Raw genomic sequence first — 12865 nt, 5'->3', positions numbered from 1 at the left:
GTGCTTGTAATGATTTTTGCGTCTTTCTCGGACAGTTTTAAATGCTTCCACACTGCTGACATGTTTGCTGCATCAGTGCGCGCCTCTATTTGATCGTGTCACGTCATTGTTCGGTACAATTTATTCGGTCTTTTCACTTATTCGGCCGAAAACCGAAAGAGCTTTTGTTGCTATTTTCGGCCGAATAATTTCGGTTGCCGAACATTCGGTGCATCCCTACTCGATATACCGCCCAGCCCTACTATAGACAGGCAGACAGACAGACTGACAGAGCTATAGACAGGCAGACAGAGCTATAGGCAGACAGACAGAACTATAGACAGGCAGACAGACAGACTGACAGAGCTATAGACAGACGGAATAATCAACTCTGCAATCCTCCAGAGTTAAATTTATTTAAAAACAATCAAAAATAATCAACTTTGCTATCCACCAGAGTTAAATTTATTCAAAAATAATCAAAGAAGTGTAAAATGCCTAAAACTGAACAGAAATATTTACTGAATTACACTGAATTTTTATGATTTGTTTATAATCATGCAGGGTAGAGTAAAATTACAACCTGCAGTGCCAGCCCTATGTGCCAAACACAAAAGAAGAAAAAAACAGTTATGTGTGGTGTAACAGTCCTTAAGTCACATTATTTACTTCTCTTTTCCTCTGTAATTAGTCTAACTACTGTGTCTTCAAACACGTCCCATTAACTGAGGCAACTCCTCTCTAAACCGTGAGCTCTCAGTGACCCCAGCATCACACTGCCACCAAAACAATGTGCAAGCGTCCAAATGGAGAAGCTGTTCTCTTTGTGCACCCCAGACCATAACGGCCAGCATTACACCATTGAAGGTTTAACTGGACTAAGAGGAGAGTAAATTGATTGGGACTGACTGGCTCGTGAGCTTATAGCAGTTTACAGCCAAATCTTTACATCATCAGCACTGAGGCTTTACTGAAGATGACGCCAACCGCTCTGGAACACATTTGCCAATCAGCATTACGAGCAACTGAGGGGCTCAGGAAATTAGCTCAACCTTATATAGGCAGAGTGAAAAAGCATGTGAGAGTCTGAAAGTCAATGGTCTTAAAGGACAAGCAGGAATGATCAGAATGCAACTTTTGCTTCCTTTTAACTAATTTCTTCCGCCTAATTGTGCAGCTTTTTCCTGACGCACAAAAAAACTCCAAAAATGAGCCAAAAGAAGAAAGATTTGTATTGAAAATGAAGGCTAAAACCATAACTTGGGAAAATATAGATATACATATATACATTGCTGAGACTTCAAATTAAATTAAAAATATAATACCAAAGCTCCTTTGTGGAATCATAGAATTACTTCCTTCGCATTTAAGTGACAAATAATTAAAAAAGAAAGAAAGAAAAATGTACAGAAAATGGAAGATGAGAATGGCAAATGAAAAAGAAAACATGACAGAAAGAAAGAAAGAACAGACTACTTATTGATGCATCTTTTCTTTGTGGACTCCACACCAGGAAACTCCAAGAATCTGGAGATAAACAGAACAAAACAAGCTCAGTGATGCACTAATTACTTATACTGCAATCTGCATACACACTCAAACCAATCACAACATCTCTAAACCAAGCACAAAATATCACAACCTCGTGTGAAATACGGGCCTCTAAATACATTTCTGCAACACCGTTATTATGTACCTTACTGCACGTTTCGCGGCAGTTTCAAAGTGAAATGTCCAGTGAGTAGCACTAAAACACGGGTTCAATATGTGACACTGGCACATTTTTTTACGTTGATATAGGCACATATTGCTGTGTTTTTATTACGTTGCTTCAGGTACGTATTGTGGCGGTTCATAATTCAAATATCCGGGGAGTGTCGCTAAAAGTTATCGTGTTGGGAATATCCCCTACACCAAACCCAACCGTAAACATACCCGATAGTGTTAACAAATGCAAAACTGATATAAAAATGCATTTGTTGATGCAACCGTGCCATTTGAAGCATAGTTTCACGGGTTTCGTACCGGAGCTCTTCACCACTCAAGTACAACTCCATACTGCGTGAGCTACCGAACAAACCTACCGAACATGAAAACCAATACATATGAAGCTGGATATGAGACGCTAACGTTAAAAAGTATCAGTTTTGAAATCTCGGAGCATGTTAAAATTGTTTTGAATATATAACATAATATTCCTCAAGTAATTGTGCGAAAATTAGGCTTTATTAATCGAAACTGTGGACCTGTAAATCATACTTTGTGTGAAAAGGAATAAAAGTTGTTAGAGTTTTACTGCCTCTAGTGTTCATTTCAACTGGAAACTGCAGCGATTCGTATGTATAGGTAAATTTTTTCAATTTTAAATCAAATATATTTAGAGGCACGTATTTCGAATGAGCCTATGTTGCAATATCATAGTGTGTTTTTCATCACTTCTTGTTGTTTAGTTGCATTGGACTTGGTTTGAATAGGCATTGGCATGTTTTACCCATTACCATTTGCATAATCTTCACCACAAAAATGACAAAAAGCAAGATTTTTCTGTTTGTTTGCTTTTATTTTGACACCATGACATTATCAAGCAATCAAAAAATTGCAATAAATAGACAATAAATGTAATTATCATACATCAAATTAATGCAATATAAATTAGTATTCATTTAAATAAATAAATACATACATAATTTAAAAGTTAATTATGAGTTTCAATAATATCAAACTGGAATAACTCTTGCACCCCCACTTTCTTTGCCTATTGAATAAGACTGAAATGTATTGCAATGAATGAACAACATGTCAATCTTTGTTCAGTCATCGTTGGTCAGCATGTCTGATTCACAAACAATATAGGCCTTGTTCATTCACATCCCAGTATGTTTAGTTCATTCACAAACAGGATGCTTCATTCAGTTTCAAAACACAGACTCGTTCAGAGATCCGTTCACTTACAAGATCTGTTCAATTACAAAATATATTTTCACTTTGAAGAAAATCCATTCCCCTTTAATATGTGTTACAAAATATATTCACTTAGATCTGTTCACTTACAAGATTTGTTCACTTAGCTCTAAAACAGTGATTCCTTTATGACCAAAATACTGTCTTTCTAATTTTATATGTCCGCATGAGCACTTAAAACACTTCAGTGTAGCACTTCAAAACCACTTCTTTGGCTTTTATCAACCATATGTGCTGGACAGGAAACACCTGCTGACATGGCCTACACTCATCCATCAATGTCTCATTGTTATTACTAATTAGCATATGGCAGTGCATCAGGAGGTTACTCCATTGTGCGTACTTGGCGTAGTCAGCAGGTTTGGGTGAATATAGTGCAGCAATCAGTTTCAGTTATGAACCTGCCACGTAAAAGAGTTACGCATGAGGACACCACAAATAGCACAATCTGCGTGTTTACGACGTACACCTTACCTCTAACCTCTCTTCATTATGTAAATGTCTGATACACACACTCAGCTGGACTTCGAACCAGGCTGCCACGACCCTTGGAAAGCACAAGTGGAACACGTAGGCTAATTGTATGAGCAACAGCTTCTCCTCAGACCAAGACATTTTTTTGGCGGGAAAATAGAGACTCAAATTGGACATGGGATCTGCTTTTGCTGCGGCTGTTGCGCTCTCTTTCGCCGAGACCCTCACTGTTCTTTTAGTATTCCCACAATGCCACGGCACGTGTAATGTCATGAACTTTCATTATTCACCGCTCAATAGAGGAAAAACAACTTTCAGATATAATAGAAATGGAAAGATTTGCTCCACTAAGCCCCTGCTGGCTACGGCAGGACTCTTGCTTCTACTCTCAACTTCTGCCAAGATCTGAAGAGCTGTTGACTTGTCTGGTACTGCTGGCGAGCCCATGTGAAAATGTAAGATCTCTAGGACCAGAATGAGAACCACTGATGATGTGAATACTAGCAGAAATATAGAACCAAACATGCACAAACACACATGGGTAATGCAGTATTCACATGCTAAGATCAGTGTTGGCTACAGATGCCAACATACAGTGTTTCGTTTGCAGTACATCAATCAAAGTAGGATGCCGTATTAAAGTAGAGAAATAGGATTAATCTATGTGTAAACTGCAAATAATTTGTTTGTAAAAAAATATGGCCAAATGCAAACTAAAACTTTGGCTCAGCTGACTAAAACTCGGGCAGAATGTCAGTTATTGGCAATAAATAATAAAGAGTCATAAATAAAATATTTAAAAAAAAAAAAACACAAACAAAAAATACAACAAAACAAAACTCAAAATAAAGACTACGCAACAAAACAAAAAAACACAAAACAAATTTAAAAAATCACAAAACAAAAACATGACAAAGCACAAACAAAAAATACGACAAAACAAAACTCAAAATAAAACTATGCAACAAAACAAAAAAACACAAAACAAATGAAAAAAATCACAAAACAAAAACATGACAAAGCACAATCAAAAAAACTCAAAAAAGACTAAAACACCACAAAAAAAGAAATAAATTTAATGTGCATTTTAAACATTTTAATGTGCCCCTCCTACTTTTTTCCTATTTGATATTCAATGGATATCCAACCATCCTTCATACTGGATGCTGGAGACACTTTCCCTTAAACCAAAACATTAACCCACACAAAGCAAACATATAAAATGCTCTGTGTTTTTTCTGTATGCACAAATTCTCTTAAACTGGAAATACAAACTGTATCATTTATGTCTCTTACCCAAACTGAGCCCTTGATTTTGTGCATTTGGAAAGAAGACGGCCATCAGTAAGAAAAGCAATGGTGCAGCTTAAGACGGATCCGGCCCAAAATGAACACGGCCTTTTATATGTGAGATTAAAATGCGTTTACACAACCTCAGATTTTTCCTCTCTGTACTCTATAGTTACTCAAAGGTTTGTGTTTCAGTCATGTCCCTTGTAAACCACTGTCACATGTTTAATCTTAAGTGCAGAGAGTCTGAATAAAATCATCTCTTCTCAGAGTCGCTCTAAAATGACTACCTATAAATTTATTGGTCTAAGTATAAGGGGTATATAAGTATAAGGGGAAATATTTGTATAAATAATTATGTAAATATTCTGTGTAAAGACGTAGATTGCTATTTATTTACATATATGATTGTGGAAAAACATGTACATTTATGTTTTGTTTTGTTTTTTTCCCCCATGACAATCATACAGTGCATTATGAAACTTGGCTCAAAAAGCACAAAACACAACAAAACTCAACATAAAACAAAACAATACAAAACAACAAAAACAAAACAGCAAAACACAACAAAACAAAACAATACATCATACAACAAAACAATACGAAACAACTAAAAATAAAAAAAAAATGGGGAAAAAAATGAAAAACCTGGGACATATGCCTCATTTAGTAAGAGAATGACATTTAAAGCTGTCATCAAATGCAAACCCCAAAATAATGACTAATTTCCAACAGGATTCCCACCATCTTCCATTGTTTGGACAAACAGATCTCTTAATATCTCTGCATGTCACTTCAGCTGATAAACAAAACAAAAGAACATGACCCATGGTGTTTCATGTTGATAATTTGGCACACATCTCCACATCAAATCGCCAAGTATAATATAACATCTTCCTGAATCATTTTGATAACCTGACACAGGAAGTCCTAAATCCCACTGATCAGCACATGTCTATACATCTGTTATTTCATACCGCTATAGACATCTGAAAGAGCTTCATCTGTGAGAAAGCACTTCTGCTTCAAGCAACAATTCTTAGAATAATACCGATGAAGATGATTTGACAGCTTCTCCAATGCAAACATGCAGCATGACTCAGCTCCGGCCAACAACATATTAATCTCACTGAAAAAAGCAGAACCCCCCCCAAACTGTGGAGCTTTCTGCGGTAAACCCGACATATCTCCAAGAAGCTAGCAGACCAAGCTAAAATCCAGACACGAATGACACCACACTTTCCAAACCTTAGGGTCAGACCAAGACACATGCGAAATTAATCATAAATTATCAAAGTAAACAGACTGAAACAATAAACTCCCCTTTCTCGCTGCTTTTAATGCCGTCGTAAAGAAAAACCAACGAGCCAAACGATTTTGCACTGAAGGGATATCTGAGAAAAGGTAAGTGTGTTTTTTTTTTCTTGCTGGCTTTTACCTTCCAAACAGACTTTGTGTGTGAATGGCTGAATAGTAGAGGGCCAAACAGTCGGGCCTAAAACCAGAAAGAGGAGAAGGAAACTAATGAAAGAATAGCCACAAAATCACAGGAAAGGGTTCAGTGGTCTGGGTTTGGATGATAATGTAAGTTGACTGCCTCCAGCACTGAGCCTAAAGCCAGGTCCAAACAGAGCTCATAAGTCTGGACGGATTTTGTGTAGAAACAAGGAGCACAAACCTAGTTCACAGGTTCTTAAACTTATGGACCGCAGACTTCTGGAGGTCCATGAAGGATTCTTAGTGGTCTGAGAGGTAAACAAATCGTTAGAGTTAAAAAGACTTAAAATAAAAAAGGGGAATTCAGAAAATACTTACTGTTTGATTTGGTGTCAAGTGGCTTTGCCAGTACATTTAAATGGTTAAAGTGGTGCATCACTACAAAAAGTTAGAGAACTACCGACTTTGATCAACAAACAAACACATGGATACATTTGACCAACAGGACAGGTTTCTGAAAGGGATTGCAATGACCAAGCCCAACAGGACCCGATAAACTGTTGGATTTTTGCCAGGTTCCAGTTTTTACATGGACAATCTTTGCATTTGGCACATCTTGCAATTTCATGTTCTGAATAGGTTCGGTAAAATTTGGCTGCCAGGTTTGGGCTTCGTTTGTAGACCTCTGTGCCTGAAAATGTCTATGAGAAATTATTATCTTTTGTTTATTATGTAAAACCAGTTCATACAAGATGTTTATAGAGCCAATATTAAAAGGGAGAAGAACTGCCAAATTAATGCTTCCCAAACATCTTTGTAGATGCAATCAAAGTCAATTATAAGAAAAAGAAATAAAGAACAGAACGAAGGAAAAAAACACAAAAACAAACAAAAAAACGAACTCTTAAATAAACACAAACATTCAAAAAAAAACTAAACAATTAAAACATTCAAACAAACAAAAAAAATCTTAAACATTTAAAAAACACTCAAACAAAAAAACAAACTCAAACTTTCAATAAAAACAAACAAACAATCAACCACAACATTAAAAAACTAAAACATTCAAACAAACTAATAAAGAAACTAAAACATTCAAACAAAATAACTCACAAAAAAATCACTCAAACAAATAAATAAACAAATAAATATTTCACAACTTATTTCATTATTCAATTTCATTATTCAAGTTTAAATCATCCGGGATTGTTTGAACGGTACAACGAATCCTTTCTCTACGCGCCCTCTAGAATTCCTTGTGATTTACATTTTTGAAGTTTCTCGAAGAAACTGATGAGTAGATGGCTGGGAGAAGAAAAAGTTTAGCTTCCAAGTTTATTTTTTGTTGAAAGCACCCAATAAATCTGCCTATAGCTGAGGCAAGTGTTCACAGAAGTAACAACAGCACTATGATGAGTTGAACACATCACACACACCAGGAGTCGAACGGCCAAGCCCTGCATGTGGACCTCTCAGCCATAAACCGCATCCTAAACCCCCGACTCAAAAGCCTGCGAGAACACCAGGGTCCGCGGCAGGAAGATGCCACGATCTTTTGCATGGGCGAATACAGCAAGAGAGTTGAATACAGCAAGTGTGTGATTTCCACTTCAACCAAGTGTTTGCCTTGGAATATTGGAAACCACAAAAATCCTAAGCTCTATTATTGTGTGAAGTGTGGATCAAAGTTATGGATCCCTGTTGGAGCCATTAATAATAAAAGAAACGTGATAGGCCAGCACACCCTTTAGAGTATAACACAGATCTCCTACATACAGATCTGCTGTTTTCAGAGTCTCCTACAATCATGTCTCCTACAGAAGCCCTTTGTGATTCATGTTCTCTGATGAGTGTGTCTTTTGCATCGCCGTTTTGAGTTTGTAAGGTGTATGGCCCTATTTTTTTTCCTCATTTTTATTTCTTTTTGGATTCTGTATTAATGAGTGAATTACATTTCAGCAATCAAAAAGCATGTGTAATTAATTGAAATCATGAAACTTACTAAATTCAACCACAATTTGTTTTAAAGTTTAGTAGAAATTACATTGTTTAGGGCCTTATGAAATCAGTTTTATTTTTCCCTAAATTCCATTTTATTTTTCCATTTTTTACCCTAATGAATTCAGGATTTCTGGATTCTTTTTTGTCTTGTTTCCCCTATTTTATTTTTTCTGGATTCTGTTTTTAATGGTTGAACAACGTTTTAGTAATCAAAAGCATGTCTAATTAATTAAAACCATGAAAAACATACAATATATATATTTTTTAAGTTATATTTAAAAAAAAAAAAAAAAAAAGTTACAAAAACTACATCTCCTGGCCTTATGAAATCAGTTTTATTTTTCCCAAATTCTCTGTTTTGTTTTAATTTTTAAGTATTTAATCTTTTAATTAAGTTTTGATAATCAATTAAACTCATAACACTTTAACAATTTAATAATTTATTTTAATATTTACAATAATACTTTTTTTTTTCGAAAATTACCTTTAAGACCTTTGAGTTTGTGTTTATGTGACATAATGGTAGTTTTTAATCAAATGAAATGGTGAAATGCTTGTGAGCAGCTCGATGTTTTCCGCATCACAGATATCATAGGGTCCTAAAGTGGCGTGAAGGTTAAAAATTGAGGCAGATGAAGCCTTTGAGGTCTCAGTCTGCTAGGAGCCAGTTCTGTCAGGTGGTTGTCACTAAGAGCGGGTGTAAGAGCGGGGCCGGGAGCCTCAGTCCATCAGCTGGCGGACAAAGAGGGCACTGTCCCAGCAGGGATGGCCTGCCCAACTAGGATTGATGGGGTGGTGTTGAAGGATGGAGATAGCAACCCAAACAGATGGTCTTTCACAGCCTGACCAGTGCCAGGGGCTTGTTTGGGGGCCGTGGTCCCCGTCAACACCTCTAAGCCCTGGCGTGGACAGTAGGGCTCCCCGAACTGGCCCGACAGCAGCCTTTATATGACGTACTGGGATAATCCAGCCCCCTCAAAAAAAACCTTCAACAATTGCCCGTGTGTCCAGGCTGTAAGACAGCTGTTGTATTTGGATGAGAAGGAAAATAGCTGTACTTACATTTGAGGAACTGGACAGATCAAATGTGATTATTTTCCAGTGTGTGACAGAGGTGGGTCTCTGGAACCGTATTCTCTTCTCGCAAAAACGAAAAAACATCGTTCAGCTCCAAAAATGGCTGAATCCCAGCCAAACCATATTTGATAGACTTAGAAGCAACTCTTTAAACGCCTAATTGTTGAATTTACAACCCAATGATGAATAAGAGTGTCCAAGATAAAGATAATGAAACATCTTTTTGAAAAATATTGTTTAAAATGCATGTGCCAAGTTGTCAGTTTTATATGGTTTTGTATATCATTTTCAAGAAATGTTTCAATTTGTCGGCACTAGGAATGTTCGCTTTCATGTTTTTCCTGAGTCGACTCCGACTCCCGCCATAGGAATCGAAGGAATCGACTCCTTGAATCCATGTACATCAAAACAAGGTCAGGAATAAGAAAACTAAATTTCAGATATTTTTTTCTGACACAAAGCACCCCTTTTATTAAAACAACACACCTTTAAGCATAACTCCCTTAATTAGTCCAATTTAAAGATGACATTAAGTTGAAATTATGAGTATAACTGTCGTTTCATAGTAGATTTAAAGTGGGAAAAGTCATGAGAAAATCTTGGTCTAATTATTATTATTTATTTTTTTTACTATGGATAAGGGTCAGATGGTGGATCTAAGCATCCATGATCATCTCTTGGCAAACCAAATTAATATTCATTACATTAATATATAATACCAATGAAACTACAAAGCTGGCACAGAACTGTTATATAATCTTGTGTACGAATTCCGCTCCACTTTGTTTACTCCTTGCTAATATAGTCCACTCAAATGTGTGCACTATATAGGGATTAGAGAATGAGTGAAGAACTGAGCGATTTCAGAGTTGACTCCGACTTTAGATTTATTCAGAGTTGAGGAATCGACTCTTTTGCATCACTAGTCAGAGCCAATCACCTTGTGGTTATGTTTCAGTCAAACTTTCTGATCTTTTTCTCCCACATTGCCTCTTGTCAAGTCTCTACTTCCCTATACAAAAAAAGGAAAAAACACCCTATATAAAATTTTACTTACTTGGTTACACCACATGACATTTTTAGAGTCATTAATATAAACTGTTCATATATTTAATAAGAATATATAGGAAAAACTTCAATTTAATAAGAATATATAAGAAAAGTTTCTATTTAATGGCTCTAAAAAATGTCATGCGGTGTAACCAAGTTAAAAAGAAACTATTTCCTTATGCCTTGAACATATGTGAGTGTACACATCTTAATCATTTTCAAAAACTTTTTACAAATATTCTTCCAGGTAAAAAGTAATTCATTTTAATTTATTGAAAAGTATTACTTTTTGGGGAGTTGCACCACATGACATTTTACAACCAGAAATGAACTTGATTTTTTTTTTTTAAGTCAAATTATCTGATACTTTAAGAGGCCAACCTCTATGATCTCATTTCCTGTTTTACAGCTTTTTTCTGCATGTTGGTTTCACCACATGACATTCCAAAAAAATGTAAAATTTTACCAAAACAGCTTTTTTTTATTAAATTTTTTTTATTATTTTAATAAGGATTTTTTTCTTTATTATGATATCAGGGAATTCAAGTTTATACAAGTATGAATTGCATTTTTTTTTTTTAAAGATCTGAGCAAATAAAATCATACCACTGGCACTTAAACTAACAAAGAGTTTAGTGTACTGTAACCGTTGTGTGTCACACAGCTTTTTGACTGTTCACTTTGTTCTGGTTTATTTCGCACTGCCACCCAAATCTTAAAAGTGTGGAAAGATGAAGTAGAAGATAAATTGCTCATTGTTTCGGAAGCATTTGGCAAATAGGTCAGGGAATGGAGACACCGCATTCCCCCCAGGGAATCTAAAAAAGCAGAGTACATAAAGTCTCCCTTTCCCGTCTTCCAGCTTTCAGAAACAAGTTTCCCTTTCATAGGAATTTATCTGCAATGCAAAGCAAAGAAATGAACACCACAGTGTCAAACATAAGCAAACATGTTATGAATTATATGATGGTAGATAGATATTATGCAGGACAAAATTGTAGGTCTGTATAATTATGATTTCAAATGATCTCCGAATGATTGACGGCAACGTCATGAGGTTTTGAGGATAAAAGCTTTGAGAAACTCTGAGAAGCTCTGGTTCGTGGACAGGAAATGAGGGTGGGTACAGTCTTAAATTATTTTTCTGGTGAACATTACCCATTATGAGCTTTAATTTGAGCCCTGAGGCAACCCTAATGCTAACCTTTACCCTATAAACCTAACCAGCCTCAAATAACTGATCATCTCATTAACCTTCATATTCCAGTGGAAATATGACGCAGGACTAACAGACAGCCAAGACATTTGCTCCTAATAAAAAATGTCAATAAGCAGTGATATCCACCAGGCCGCTAGCGCATATGGAACAAAACACTATAGATCAACTGCAATCTAAATCCCCATCAGCTTGGAAGATTTCACGCTGACGGAATAAAGCGACCAGAGGGCAAGAACTCGCTTTTAATGAATAGTTGGTTTTCACATATTAAACGTGAAGTAATTTTTCAATGTTTCAAAGTCAGTCAAGTAGATTGATTTCCATGAATAGTTTACACTATGGCTCATGCATTCCTAAAAAATAAAGGTTCCAAAAGGGGGATTCCGCTGTGATGCTATAGAAGAGCCATTTTTGCTTCCCCAAAGAATCTTTCAGTTAACAGATCCTAAAAGAACCACTTTTTTTCTTAGTGTGAAGAACAATTTAAAAATCTAAAGAACCTTTTTACACTAAAAACTTTTTGAGCACTGAAAAGGTTCCATGGATGTTTAAGGTTCTTCATGGAACCATCAATGCCAATAAAGAACCTTTATTTTAAGAGTGCATGGCGCTGTGTTTGGTTTGTCTATGCGGCCCCACATGTCAACTTCGGCTAAACCAATGGAGTGAGTATGGGGCGGAATAAATCAAACTACTGAACAATGAAAAAATTGAGACTGCCTTATGAATCTTTTTGACTGGCTTCTTAAAAAGCAGCATTCTTAAGCATCTTGTGTTTGCAAATTTGCAATGGTGACCAGATTTTATTCCAATTTTCTTTAGTTGCATTTTAATTGCATTTTCCAGCCCAGAAGGAATAGGAGGAGCTCAACACTATCACTATTGCTTATACTAGTGGTTGATTTAATCAAACTCTTCTTACTAAATATAACATTACGTCATCCAAATCATCCCAAATCATTTGTGCTACGAACATGAACACCGCCTCAAATCGTGTGTCTTGTTTAATTTACAGCTGAACGATTCATGCACCGAGTGAGTCTGATTCAAACCATCTCACAGGCCAGATTGAGACTGTTTTGTGAATCTTTTGACTAGCTTCCTAAAAAAAAAAAACCTCTTTTCAACTACTTGCTTATACTTGTGGTTTATTTGAACAAACTCTAATCACTAATATTAAACCTATCCCAAATAATTGTGCTATGAACATGAATACCACCAGAAATCATGAGGCTTGTTTCATTTACAAGAGAAGCTGCAGGACAGAAACAGAACTTTTATTTGAAAAGACAAGTCTTCCTGCTAAGCTCAGTCACAAACCTCTGATTCAGCTAACACGCACATGCGAGTCAGTTCTGATCTAGTCTGCTGTGGTGG

General features: G+C 36.1%; 1 long non-coding RNA gene across 1 annotated transcript in view; it reads right to left on the bottom strand.

The window, feature by feature from the left end:
• Positions 1–1451: 1451 nt before the first annotated feature.
• LOC107742048 (uncharacterized) overlaps positions 1452–12865 on the bottom strand; it is a 59919-nt gene continuing 48505 nt past the window's right edge. Inside the window, exon 3 of the long non-coding RNA XR_001640272.1 lies at positions 1452–1506. This is a non-coding gene — a long non-coding RNA (uncharacterized LOC107742048). The remainder of the gene's footprint in view (positions 1507–12865) is intronic.

This window comes from Sinocyclocheilus rhinocerous, unplaced genomic scaffold, assembly GCF_001515625.1.
Source record: "Sinocyclocheilus rhinocerous isolate Xijiao unplaced genomic scaffold, SAMN03320098_v1.1 scaffold135, whole genome shotgun sequence".
Lineage (NCBI taxonomy): Eukaryota > Metazoa > Chordata > Actinopteri > Cypriniformes > Cyprinidae > Sinocyclocheilus > Sinocyclocheilus rhinocerous.
This window is presented reverse-complemented; position numbering and strand designations above follow the sequence as displayed.